This window comes from Chelonia mydas, chromosome 1 (assembly GCF_015237465.2).
Source record: "Chelonia mydas isolate rCheMyd1 chromosome 1, rCheMyd1.pri.v2, whole genome shotgun sequence".
Lineage (NCBI taxonomy): Eukaryota > Metazoa > Chordata > Testudines > Cheloniidae > Chelonia > Chelonia mydas.
The window spans coordinates 300070085-300083351 of record NC_057849.1 but is presented as its reverse complement, the minus strand read 5'-3'; positions in this window follow the sequence as shown (position 1 = coordinate 300083351).

Here is a 13267-nt window from a genome sequence, read left to right as displayed (position 1 = left end):
TTATGAACCCTCTCCCGTTGAGCTGCAAAGACCCCACCTTCCGTCACATTTTTTCCTTCTGCCAGCAAGTGCAACTTTTATTGCCGTCGGGGGCACGTGACGGAGTGGCACTCGAAGGGTTCTTCCTAGTCCCCCACCGGGGACCCATTACTGGGTGTACTTTTCCATGGGGGAAGCCCGGTGCTACCTCTGCCGGGCGTCGGGGTATGTCCGGAGGGACTGCCCCTTAGCCCAGCAAGGAGGGGCACCTAGGATCCCTGAGACTCAGCAGGACATCGGCCCCGTCATTGCCGACGCCCCTGGCCGCCTGGTACCTGAACCCGCCCCCCCTCCTCTTTGGACCACCGCTGCTCCCGCTCAGGCCCGGGGGGCACCTCCCCTACAACGCCCAGACGAGCGGGAGAGCCCCACCCTCACTGCTGACAATCTAGCGGGGCCTATGGAGGAGGGTGTGGCAGAGATACCACCAAGCATGGGAGAGAGCCTGCCCCAGGGAGAATTCTTCCTCCCTTATGCTGCCCCACCATTTCCCCCCCAAGTCTCTGAGCCATCGCCTTTACCCCCTAACATGACCCCTGCTGACCAGACCCCAGATGATGCCATGGAGGGCTGGGCCCTAGTCCAGGGAAAGCGAGGCAAGCGGAAGGCTCGAGCTCCGCCTCATCTACCTTAGGCGGAGGCCCCCCGGAAGACCAGGAAGGGGGGCACCGAAGCCGAACCTTCCGCTTTGCCCACAAGTGCGTCCCATCCACCGGTGTCAGCCGGGAAAGACGTGGCAGCACCGGAGGGTAGTGTCTCCCCTCCACGGGAGACCCTCCCCTCCGAGACCCTCAAGGAAGCCCCTTCTGTCCTGACGCTACCCGAAGCCCCCATGAACCCCGAGACAACTGTCGTGGCGGGTGCCGGTGGGGAGAACCCCGGGGCAGCGGAAAGTGTCCTCTCCTCCATGTTCGAGGAGATCGAGGCCTTAGATCTGACCCCGGTCGCCCAGGGGGAGGACGACCTTTTGCCAGCAAATCTCGATCTGGGCAACCTCACTCCACCCCTCTTTTCCCCATGCGACCTCACTCCACCCCTCTTTTCCCCATGCTCCCTCCCCTTAACTGTTGCTTCCGCTCCCACCTCCAAGGAGCCCCTGGACTCCTCCACCGACCCAGCCGATGATGGCACCCCGCTGACGACCACCGAGCCTACTCAGGTGACAGCCGGCGCCATGCGGCCGGGGCACGAGTCACCAGGGGCACCCCCCGTTGGTGCGGAGCAATCGACTTCCTTCCCGGGCGGGGGCCCTACAGAAGATAATCCACCTCCTGATGCTGTGGCCACTAAATCCACCACAAAGCGCGCGCCCAGTGTCACTGAGAGCTCCCTCCCCACTCCCTTAACCCTTGAGCCTGATCGGGAGGTGCCACCATCCAGCTGCTTGCCTCCCAAAACCCAGAACCTCGCCTCTGCCCCTGCCCCTGCCCCTACCCCTATCCAATTTACCTCCTGCAATATCATTGCTGCCCCCGGGGCTGTCTCCTTCCCTTTCCCAACTGATGACCCGCAGGGAGCGGCCTTTGTGTTCTCCTGCCCCGACCCATTAAGAGCTGCTATTTTCCCTCCACCGCCCCCTATCGCCCCAGAGCTTGAGGTGGGCCTAGAAGCTCCAGCCCATCAGGCACCCCGTCGGGGGTCCGCACCCTGCTTGTCCATTTTAGTGAACCACAGGGCTGCACCAAGGGCCCCGCCGGGGAACAACTGGGAAACCGTAACCCCACCTCCCCATGAACTGCGAGGAGAGCTGCGGAAGTTTTTAGAGGATGTCCGTGGCTCCCACAACAAGGTACAACTTGCTCTTCAGCGATGGGGGGACTTTTCTCAAATCCTCCAGGCTACAAGGGCCCTCATGGGGGAAGGTAAAGGGACAGGGAAGCAGGATGCCGTGGCCTACTGGCAGGTCTGCGTCTTCCGTGAATAATTACTCACCTACGGGATGGGTCACGGACTGCTGCGTGGCCCGCTGGGAGATGCGAGCGTCCCTGCCAGTGAGGACCCCCCGACCCTCCCCATGACACCTCTCACCATCGCAATGTTGAACACCTGGGGTTGTAGGATGGCTCTCCGCAGGTCCCAGGTGCTCTCCTTCCTTCGGGAAGGAGGGTACTCTGTGGTTTTCCTGCAGGAGACCCATACGGACCCGACCGCCGAAGACAGTTGACGGCTGGAGTGGAGGGACAGGGTCTACTTTAGCCATGCCACGGTTCGACAGGCTGGAGTGGCGACCCTGTTCTCCTCCGACCTACGGCCCTAGGTGCTAGGGGTCGCTGAGGCCATGCCGGGTCACCTGCTGCATGTCCGGGTCTGAATGGAGGGGCTCGTGGTTAACCTCGTTAACATCTATGCCCCGACATCGGGCCCGGAGCGGCTGCAATTCTACCAGAGGGCGTCCGCCTTCCTTGGCACCTTAGATTCTCACGAGTGCCTGGTCCTGGGAGGGGACTTTAATACCACCCTCGAGGAACAGGACTGCTCAGGGACTGAGCAGAGCCCGGCCGCTGCGGACACCCTCCGGGAGATAGTCGAACATCACTCCCTAGTGAACATCTGGCGCAACTGCCACCCGGATGACACTTCCACGTTCATCTTTGTCCGTGTGGAAGCCCATCGGTCGAGCCACTCCCGGTTGGACCGCATTTATTTATCATGCTTCCATCTCTCATGAGCCCACTCCTCCAGCATTCGGCTGGCCCCATTTTCTGACCATCATCTAGCCACCATGACAGCCTCCCTCTGTGTGGAGAGGCCGGGGTTGGACTACTGGCATTTTAACAACAGCCTGTTGGAGGATGAGGGCTTTGTGATGTCCTTCCAGGAATTTTGGCTGGCCTGGCGAGGGCAGCGGCATGCCTTTCCCTCGGCGCGGCGATGGTGGGACCTGAGGAAGGTACGTGCCAGGTTTTTCTGCCGCGACTACACCCAGGGCACCAGCCGAAGGAGAAATGAGGCGATAGAGCAGTTGGAACGGGAGGTCTAAGAGCTGGAGAGGCGTCTGGCCACCAGCCCCGACGACCCGCTCCTCTGCGGAGTGTGCCGGGAGAAGCGGGAGGAGCTACGGGCCCTTGAGGACCATCAGGCCCGGGGCGCCTTTGTTCGATATCGCATCCGCCTCCTTCAGGAGATGGATCGCAGCTCCCGCTTCTTCTATGCCCTGGAGAAAATGAGGGGGGCCAAGAAACACGTCACCTGCCTCCTGGCAGAAGACGGCACCCCCCTCACGGAACCGGCGGAGATGTGCGGGAGGGCCCGAGTCTTCTACGCAAGTCTTTTCTCCCCACATCCGACCGACCCTGGCGCTTGCAGAGTACTCTGGGAGGAGCTCCCTACGGTCAGCGTGAGCAACCATAGAGGCTAGAGTTGCCTCTCACTCTGGCCAAGTTCTTGGAAGCCCTTCGTCGTATGCCCACTAATAACTCTCCAGGCATGGACGGGCTGACTGTGGAGTTCTACCGCGTGTTTTGGGAAGTCCTCGGCCCAGATCTAGTCACTGTCTGGGCCGAGTCTCTGCAGAGCGGGGTCCTCCCTCTTTCGTGCAGGCGAGCTGTGCTCGCCTTGCTGCCGAAAAAGGGGGACCTCCTCGATTTACGAAATTGGCGTCCCGTCTCGCTCCTCAGCACGGACTACAAAATCTTAGCGAAAGCAATCTCGGTGCGGCTAGGGTCTGTGCTGGTGGACGTGATCCACCCAGACCAGACCTACACCGTCCCAGACCGCAGGATCTTTGATAACCTATTTCTGGTTCGGGACCTTTTGGAACTCGGGCATAGAGACGGTCTGTCGTTCGCCCTCCTGTCCCTAGATCAGGAGAAGGTGTTCGATAGGGTGGACCACTGGTACCTCCTGAACACTCTGCGAGAGTTTGGCTTCGGACCCCAGTTTGTGAGTTTTCTCCGGGTGCTGTATGCCTCCGCAGAGTGCCTGGTTAAGCTCAACTGGACCCTGGCCGAACTGGTCAGCTTCAGGCGAGGATTACGGCAGGGCTGCCCCCTCTCGGGCCAGCTGTACGCTCTGGTGATTGAGCCCTTCCTCTGCCTCCTCCGCAGGAGGTTGACAGGGTTGGTGCTGCGGGAGCCGGAGCTGCGGCTGGTCCTGTTGGTGTAAGCTGATGACGTACTCCTCGTGGTCCAGGACTCGGGCGACTTGCACCGGTGGAGGCTTGCCAGGCCATCTATTCAGCAGCCTCCTCTGCCTGGGTCAACTGGGTCAAGAGCTCTGGCTTGGCGGTAGGAGACTGGCGGCAGGCGAGCTCCCTCCCACCCGCGCTTCAGACCATCCGGTGGAGCGCGGGTCCGCTGCTCTACCTCGGCATTTACCTTTCTGCCACGCATCCCTCTCCACCGGAGAACTGGGAAAATTTAGAGGGCGGCGTGATAGAGCGGCTCTGGAAATGGACAGGACTACTCCGATGTCTCTTCCTTCGTGGGAGAGCACTGGTGCTTAATCAACTAGTCCTGTCCAAGCTCTGGTACCGGCTCAACACCCTGGTCCCAGCCCCGGGTTTCCTGACCAACCTCCGGACATCGATTCTGGGGTTCTTTTGGTCAGGAATGCACTGGGCCCCTGTAGGGGTTCTTCATCTACCCCTGAAGGAAGGAGGACAGGGCCTGAAGTGTCTGCACACTTAGATCTGCGTCTTCCGCCTCCAGGCCCTACAGAGGCTCCTTTATAGTGCAGGCAGTTCGGTATGGAGCATACTGGCGCACGCCATCCTGTGCCGCATCCGAGGGCTCTGATATGACCGGCAGCTCTTTTATCTCTGTCCGGGAGGTCTTCCGCGAGACCTCTCTGGGCTGCCGGTCTTCTACCAGGATCTCCTCTGGACTTGGAAATGGTTTTTAACGACCAGGTCCATGGCGGCCACCGAGGGGGCAGATCTCCTCGCGGAGCCCCTGCTACACAACCCCCAACTCCGTGTGCAGGTGGCGGAGTCCCGCTCGGTGCACCAGAGCTTGATCCTGGCAGAAGTCACAAGAGTCGGAGACCTCCTGGACTACGACTGGGGAGACTGGCTGGATCCCCTGACGCTCGCTTGACGCATGGGGCTCTCCAGACCTCATACCCCCTGGCGCGTACTTCAGGAGGTGAAGGCCGCTTTGCTGCCTGCTGCTAGAGCTTACCTCGATCGGGTCCTGCTCGAGGGCGTGCCCCGCCCACCCTCTACCCCAGGCCCGCGGACCTTTTAATTGGACCCCTGCCCCATAGACCCAATCGACCCCCTCACCACTTTACGGCGAGCCGGCTGCATGAACTGGAGCTGATATGCTTCCAAACCGCGCCAAGGAAACATCTATACACGCTCGTGCTCCGCACCCTTCACGCCCTCACCCTAGTGTCCCGCCCTGACACAAAGTGGCGAGACCTTCTGCCACCTTTGGAGGGTGAGCAGCCCTGGTGGGCCAGCCTATATTCCACCTTGGTTCCGAGGCCCGTTGGGGACATCAGTTGGTGGCTCCTTCACGGAGCTGTGAGCACGGGCACGTACTTGGCGCGATTCAACCCCATCCCAGATACTTGTCTCTTTTGCGGTGTGAGGGAAACCCTGGCGCACATATATTTGGAGTGCGCCAGGCTGCAGCCCCTGTTCCGGCTCCTCACAAATCTTTTATTACATTTTTGGTTGCATTTTTCCTCTCACCTTTTTATTTATGCACTCCCCATCCGTGGCCTCACAAAGTCACGGGATCTCCTAGTTAACCTCCTCCTGGCCCTGGCTAAAATGACCATCTATAAAACCAGAGAGAGGAGGTTGGCCGATGGAGTTTCCTGTGACTGTGGGGCCGTTTTCCGATCCTCGGTCCGTTCACATATCCGGGCAGAGTTCCTCTGGGCGGCGTCCACCAATTCCCTTGATGCTTTTGAGGAGTGGTGGGCACTGTCCAAGGCTCTCTGCTCGGTGTCCCCCTCTGGCTCCCTTTGTTTTGACCATTTGATTGGGGGAGAGAGTAAGGGACCCCAGCCCCAGCCATTGCTGCTGTGGACACCACCACCTTAGAGGGCTCCTTTCACAAGTGGGTGCATGTGCCCCTCCCAGGGTTGTCCACCCCACAGCCTGCCCCTTTTGTTGGGTGCTTTCAGAGGAGGGAATTGTTGGTGACACTCGGGCGTGGTGCCAGGTAACTCGAGGGGGTGGCAGACCTTGAGAGTCAATGAAGCCCCCTTGCTCTGGACCACCAGGTAACTCGGAAGGGTGGAAGATCACGAGAGTCGAGGAAGCCCCCCCGCTCTGGGCCCAGGCAAGCTTGAACACTTCCCTCCCCTGAAGCTAATGAGAAAACAATTGTGATTTGTTCCTGTGTTACACATTGCATATGCTGTTGTTTTGTAAGTGTGTTATGCAAATAAAAAAAAATTACTCTCCTGTAGCCATCTGGCCCAACCCTGTCACAATATTTATTGCATAAAAATAAGAGATCTTGGTACTATTGTGAGAACAACCTTAGTTAACGTCTTGCACTTGTGTGGCACACTCCTCTCCCCCCATGATACCACCACTAGCACTGGTATATTGGTGTTCCTTTGTGCGAGAATGTACTGTGGTACCAGATCTGTAAAACACAAGTGCAAGCCAGTAGAAAAGTCACTGTGACTCCATCCACACAGTGACATTATGGAAAACACTCAGCAATGTCCTAGTGACAGGCTAGTACTTCCCCAAGTACCTGTCAACCATCTGGAACAAAGATTTAAAAAGACTGTTTTTTGGTTAGAGACTGTCAAGGTTCCTTCCCCACTCTGAACTCTAGGGTACAGATGTGGGGACCTGCATGAAACCTCCTAAGCTTACTTTTACCAGCTTAGGTTAAAACTTCCCCAAGGTACAAATTAATTTTACCCTTGCTCTTGGAATTTCCACTGCCACCACCAAACTTTAACTACGTTTACTAGGAAACGTAGTTTGGACACGTCTTTCCCCCCAAAATCCTCCCAACCCTTGCACCCCACTTCCTGGGGAAGGTTTGGTAAAAATCCTCACCAATTTGCATAGGTGACCACAGACCCAAACCCTTGGATCTTAGAACAATGAAAAAGCATTCAGTTTTCTTACAAGAAGACTTTTAATAGAAGTAAAGGAATCACCTCTGTAAAATCAGGATGGTAGATACCTTACAGGGTAATTAGATTCAAAACATAGAGAATCCCTCTAGGCAAAACCTTAAGTTACAAAAAAGTTACAGACACGGATAGTCATTCTATTCAGCACAGTTCTTTTCTCAGCCATTTAAAGAAATCATAATCTAACACATACCTAGCTAGATTACTTACTAAAAGTTCTAAGACTCCATTCCTGTTCTGTCCCCGGCAAAAGCAGCATACAGACAGACACAGACCCTTTGTTTCTCTCCCCTCCTCCCAGCTTTTGAAAGTATCTTGTCTCCTCATTGGTCATTTTGGTCAGGTGCCAGCGAGGTTACCTTTAGCTTCTTAACCCTTTACAGGTGAGAGGATTTTTCCTCTGGCCAGGAGGGATTTTAAAGGGGTTTACCCTTCCCTTTATATTTATGACAGAGACCCTCTCCCAGATCACAGCTGTGTTTTCCTAGCAGCTAAGGAGAAGAGACGGGTGGAATGGCCTGAGTCCTCATTTGCCCAAACATTTTTCGTACTTTGTACCCACAAACAGTAATCAAAGAAGAGGGAAGGGAAGAGACATAACATTTAGCTTTGCGTTTTTACCACAGTGATTGGGAATGGGAGCTGTCACCACTTCAAAAACAGCTGATCATGGGCAGTAGCTCTCTCAGCAGCTCCTTACCAGAGATGGGAATCAGAGACCGCAACCCACCCTACAACCTGAATATTTTTATTTATGGTTTCTACAGCGCTAGGACTGTAGTTATTCCTAGTCCCAAGATGGGTGAGGGAAAGGGGAAGGAATAGTAAGTAGTGCTGTTTAGCATACAGGGATCTGATTTACAGGCATTTCTCATTATCTGTAATTGTTCCGCTGTTCCATCTTGCAGAGTGGGTGGAACATATGAATTGCCCGACTAGATCAGGCCCAAAGATCCATCTAGTTCAATATCCTGCTTTAGACAGTGGCCAACACCAGGGGAAAGTCTGAGAACTTCACAGTAGTTGGATGTGGGATAATCTGCCCCTCACCTTTAGTCACACCCTAATCTGAAATAGTGAGTGTCTCTTTCTTTGCCTTGCACACCATGACTTTAGGCTCCCTGGTACACAAACGGTTTACACAGCTCAGTCACTGTATCTCATATAAAAATCTCTCCTGACACCCTCAATCCTCAACCCAAGTGTAAATTCAGCAGAGTTGAGGATTGATTTCCAAGTATGCTTTTCTTTTTAAGGCAATTCTTCTATGTATCTCCATTGACTTTTGTTTTTTTTATTCAGGAAGCCTCAGTTCTATTCTTGACTGTATCACAAGCTTCCTGAATAACTTTAGGCAATTCACTTAATCTTTCTGTGCCGTCTTCATCGAATGTATAAAATAGAGATAATATCTACCCCTCAGAAATGTCATGTACACTATTTACAACATGCTCTGAGATCCTTGGACAGTAGACACTACTGAACTGAAATGTATAATTATTTGTTAAAAATCCAAAGATGAGAATTCAGGAAATTTGCAAATGCAGCTATCAGCCATCTCCAATGGGAAGAAGTTAGAAGGCTCTGTCACTAGAATGGCAGTCAAAAAAGAAAATGAAAACGATGTTAAAGTCTAGTGCAACTCACCTGAGGTCAGACTTTAGATGCTCACCTGCCACAAAGAGTAAGGGAAGATGTGATAACTAAATAAGAGCTACCACTTGTCATGACTGGGATGAGGGTGATCAGACCTAATGTCCAGAGCAGGAGTTGACAGTCAGGCCAAATCAGGTACCAGGAGGTCAGAGTCTGAGACAGGTCTGAAGTCAAACTGAGTGTCAAGCATCAGGAGGTCAGGCAAGGTCAGGTTAAGAGATCAGAGTTGGGAACCAGGTTACAGATAATTGTCAGACCAAAGTTGTAGACAAACCAGCATTGGAAGCCAGAGTCTAAGGTCTATCGCAAGCAGGGTCTGGTGTAGAGACAGGCAGGTAGTCTGTGTTCTTGCTCTGACAACTCCCCTTCCTAGCATTCTGGTTTAAATACTAGGGCCAAGCAATCAGTGGGCTGTGAGGCGCTGCCACTCAGGTCCTGTTGGGTAATACCTTTTGCTGAGCCCTGCTCCCAAGGTCCTCCTGTAGGAGACTTTCCTAAGCCTGCAGTGGGTGATATAGAGGTGTCAGCATCCCAGAACCCCTATGGTTCAAGGTTCCCGACAATGCAGGTTCTTGTATCTCTGAGATGGCAGGATAATTATCTCTGAAAGTATACTGGACCATATTTATAGAACAAACACTCCAACAATATTATTTAGAAATCGATTGGTTTCTTGCTAAGAACATGGGAAACCAGTTTGTCCCTTCTTTGGAAAGTAATGCTATTTCACAGATGTAAAAGGAACTGTGTTGTATGTTTTCTGTGTGCCACATAAATATATATAGCAGTACTGTTGCACCTTCTGAAATGAATGACTGTTGAAGCAATAAACTCGTTAAAAGAAAAATGGTTTCAGAGCTCCAAGGCTATGTATTCAAAGAATTGAACTTACTTATAGCCTAAAACCTGAAAAAAGTAAAAAAATAACACCCAATTAGAAAAATATGGACTCATCCTTACGGGGGGGGGGGGGGGGGGGGAGGGGAGATCAAGGGCCAAAACAAAAGATCTATTCATTTATGGCATATCATCTGTGGAACCGTTCCAGCATGCTTAAAAATATTGTGTCTAATATTGTATCTATTGTATCGTCTAGCCAGGAACTATTTTCTAAACCTGCTGCCCACATTTGAGCATGGCCAGCTCACTTTTCATACTGTACATGTCACAGTTTGTGTGGTCAAAAGCAGCTCACAGCCCCAAGTGGAGGAAATGCAAGAGCAATGAAATATGAAGTAGAGGTGCTAAAATGTCTGACCTCCAGCATATATAGAGGAGAATCAGAAGACCAGTCAATTCCTCCCAAGAGGGAAAGGGGACAAATGAATAAAATATTTAGCCAGAGTTCCTGTCAAATGCAAAAGAGAAAAAAACATTTTAGGTAACTCAAATATATTATTATAAAATAAGGTCATTTAATGTCCTCAGTAATTTAAGCTCAGCAATAATATGACAGCACTTTGAAGTTATATAGCGACAGCTTTATTTTAGACTATGATAACACACCTGTAAGAAATCCACAATTATAAGACCTGCAGGACAACAATGTTCTTGCATATGCACTAACAGATAAACATTTTAATTAAAAATATTGCTATAATGAGTGAGTACAGTCAGGCATGTTTTTATAAAATGAGCATCTTTTTCCAAGAATGGTATTTGTCTCAGCAATAGTAGGATGTAGCTGGTGCTATTAATATTTATGCTAGAGTCAGTGAATACAACTTCACAGAAGAGTCTCCTTTATCTAAAATGTAACTTGTACGAAGTTGCTGTCATACGTTTTCCCAGTATTTTGTTGAATGTGTTTTCAGTGTTTAGGGTATTGATAAAATGCATGTCTGGTTTACTGAGTGTTTAGTCCTCTTGACATACATTGCTTCTCTGAGGCAGTATATGTTCATTTGCGTTGAGACTCTTGAGAAGAATGCTGCAAGTGTATTATGTGGTTGATTTTCTTCACATCAAAGTATCAGCTTTTCTAAACATGTATCAGACTGCTTCATCATAAAAGACACTATCTGATTCACCTTCTAGTGGGCACCTAACATCTACTCACATAGTAATCCCAATTACCAGACCCTATAAAAATGTATAAGGACTACATTTGTATCTACAATACTTTCATAAAATAATATTTTAATGAGCATGTGTTAAGAGGTATTAAAACAAAATCTATATTTTGCATTTGGCTTAGATTTTAGCATCTGGTAGGACTATGTCCTTTTTCTTTTTTCTTCTTTCTTCTATTATTTATTTTAGTTTATTATTTCAAGATAAGTAAAAAAATGGGAAAAGGAAGGGACAATATAAGTTAAAAACTTACATATGCATTGAACATGGTTATATTATACATGCCAGTGGGTAGACAGACACCTTTTTAGTTTCCTCAGACATGATAGCCATTAACCCAGGTCTGCAGACACCTTGAAATATTTATGAATTATACAATGCAGATTTTAAAACATAATCTCCTTTTATGAATCTTGGCAAAAGATATAAGAAAAATGGCCAGGCAAGATCAAACATTTGTTTATATCTCATCTCCAGCAAAATATTATTTTCCTTTTGACTGACCTTTAAGTAGATGCAATATATGTAAATAAGTAAACTGAAAGCTAAACAGAAAAGGACAGGCAAGAGATTACAAAAACTCAGAATGAACTAGAAACAAATTTACTGACCAACCTATGACTTGTACCACACTTAAGGGACCTTGTCAAAGATTTTAAGTTTAGCACTGGACTTGCCTTAGATGTTTGTAATCTAGTGGGGAAGTTTGTGTACGTGTTAATAGCTCATTTCATACACTGAATCCGTGAGAGGGGTGACCTACACAAAAGACTGGGATCCAGGAACGACTGAGTTCTTCTTCCTCCTGTGACACCACCTCAAATAAATCACTTATTCACTTCTGTCTCTGAACTGTTTTTTAAAAATTGGGATAATAATACTTACCTACGTCACAGGAGAGTTGTGAAAAGTAACTAGCCTGTAAAGCATTTGAAACATGACTGGGTGACTGCTAGGAACCAGATCCTCACCCCAGAAGCACAACAAACAGTGAAGCAGTTAGGATCATACTGTACATTAGACAGTGAAAAATGGGGAATTTTAAGAAGGAAAAGTTGGAATGCAGTAGAGGTCTGAGCCTGTGAGTTGCTAGAGCACTCTCAACTCTATTGACTTAAATAGGAACGAAGGGCTCTCTGAACCTCAGATCTCTTGCTTCACATTACTAGAGAGAAAGAAGGTATGGAACACACACAGAACAAGATATAGAACATCACAGGCAATGAAGTAGGATGGGACATTAAAGAGAGAGTTGGAACAACACTATGGGACAACATTATGTTAAATAGGATAGCAGATATTCGGAAAGATATTAAGTAAAATGATAAAAGAGGGGAATTATAACACTATAGTATGTTCAATAGCTGGGAATGTGGTGGTATCCAAATATAGTAGTAACACCGTGTAGAGGTAGAGACACACAGTTATATATTTAATTGGGTAACACAGAGTCTGAAAGCGGAAGTTTGGATAATACGATGGCTTTAAACACTCTCAGGAGTAATGGCTCTCCACACTTAGGAGAACTGCCAGAGAGCAATTTAGTGTTAAGTCAGTCACTTAGAGTGCGTTTAACATTTGGCTTAGAATCTGAAGGATCCTAGCCAGACTTGCAATAGGATATTCTCAGTGGCTGATCCATGGTCCTGTAACCTAGGGTGACCAGATGTCCCAATTTTATAGGGATAGTCCCGATTTTGGGGTCTTCTTCTTATATAGGCTCCTATTACCACCCCGCCACCCCCGTCCCGATTTTTCACATTTGCTGTCTGGTCACCCTACTGTAAACTGCAGTATTTGTAGTCTCAGTCAGCTCTTGTGCTTCGCTTGTAGGGTTCCAAAAGAATTGTAACTAGCACAGGTTATGAGGCACGAATGTCACTTAAACCACACTGCCATTTCAAATGCTTTTCAGTGTCTCTGGGTATGTCTACACTTAAACCCTTACAGCGGCACAGCTGCAACGCTGCTGATATAGCTATGCTGATGTAAGTTCCCAATCCCCTGTGTAGACAGCAGATGATTGTCTTTGAACACCAGAATTCCTCAAACAATTAGGATCCTCTGATTAATGTTATTTTATTATTCCTTATTTATTTAATAGCTCTCATCTCCCATCAAAGACAGTCACTGGTATTCAAACAGTCAGAGGTAGGTAGCAATGCATATAGATGTGGTGTTTCCTCACCACGATTTCACAGAAAAAGAAAAAAGGCTTTTGAGAGTTCTCATAAGACATCAGTAATAGCTAGAGTGTAGGGGAAAGGAGGCTCTTGTGGTTAATGTGCTGGACTGGGATTGGAGAGATCTGGGTTCAAGTCTCAGCTCTGTTACAGGCTTACTGTGTGATCTTAGGCAAGTTTTTTATCCTCTCTGTGCCTCAGATACACATCTGTGAACTGGGATAATCTACTTCTTTTCTCCCACCTTTTCTCTGTCTTGT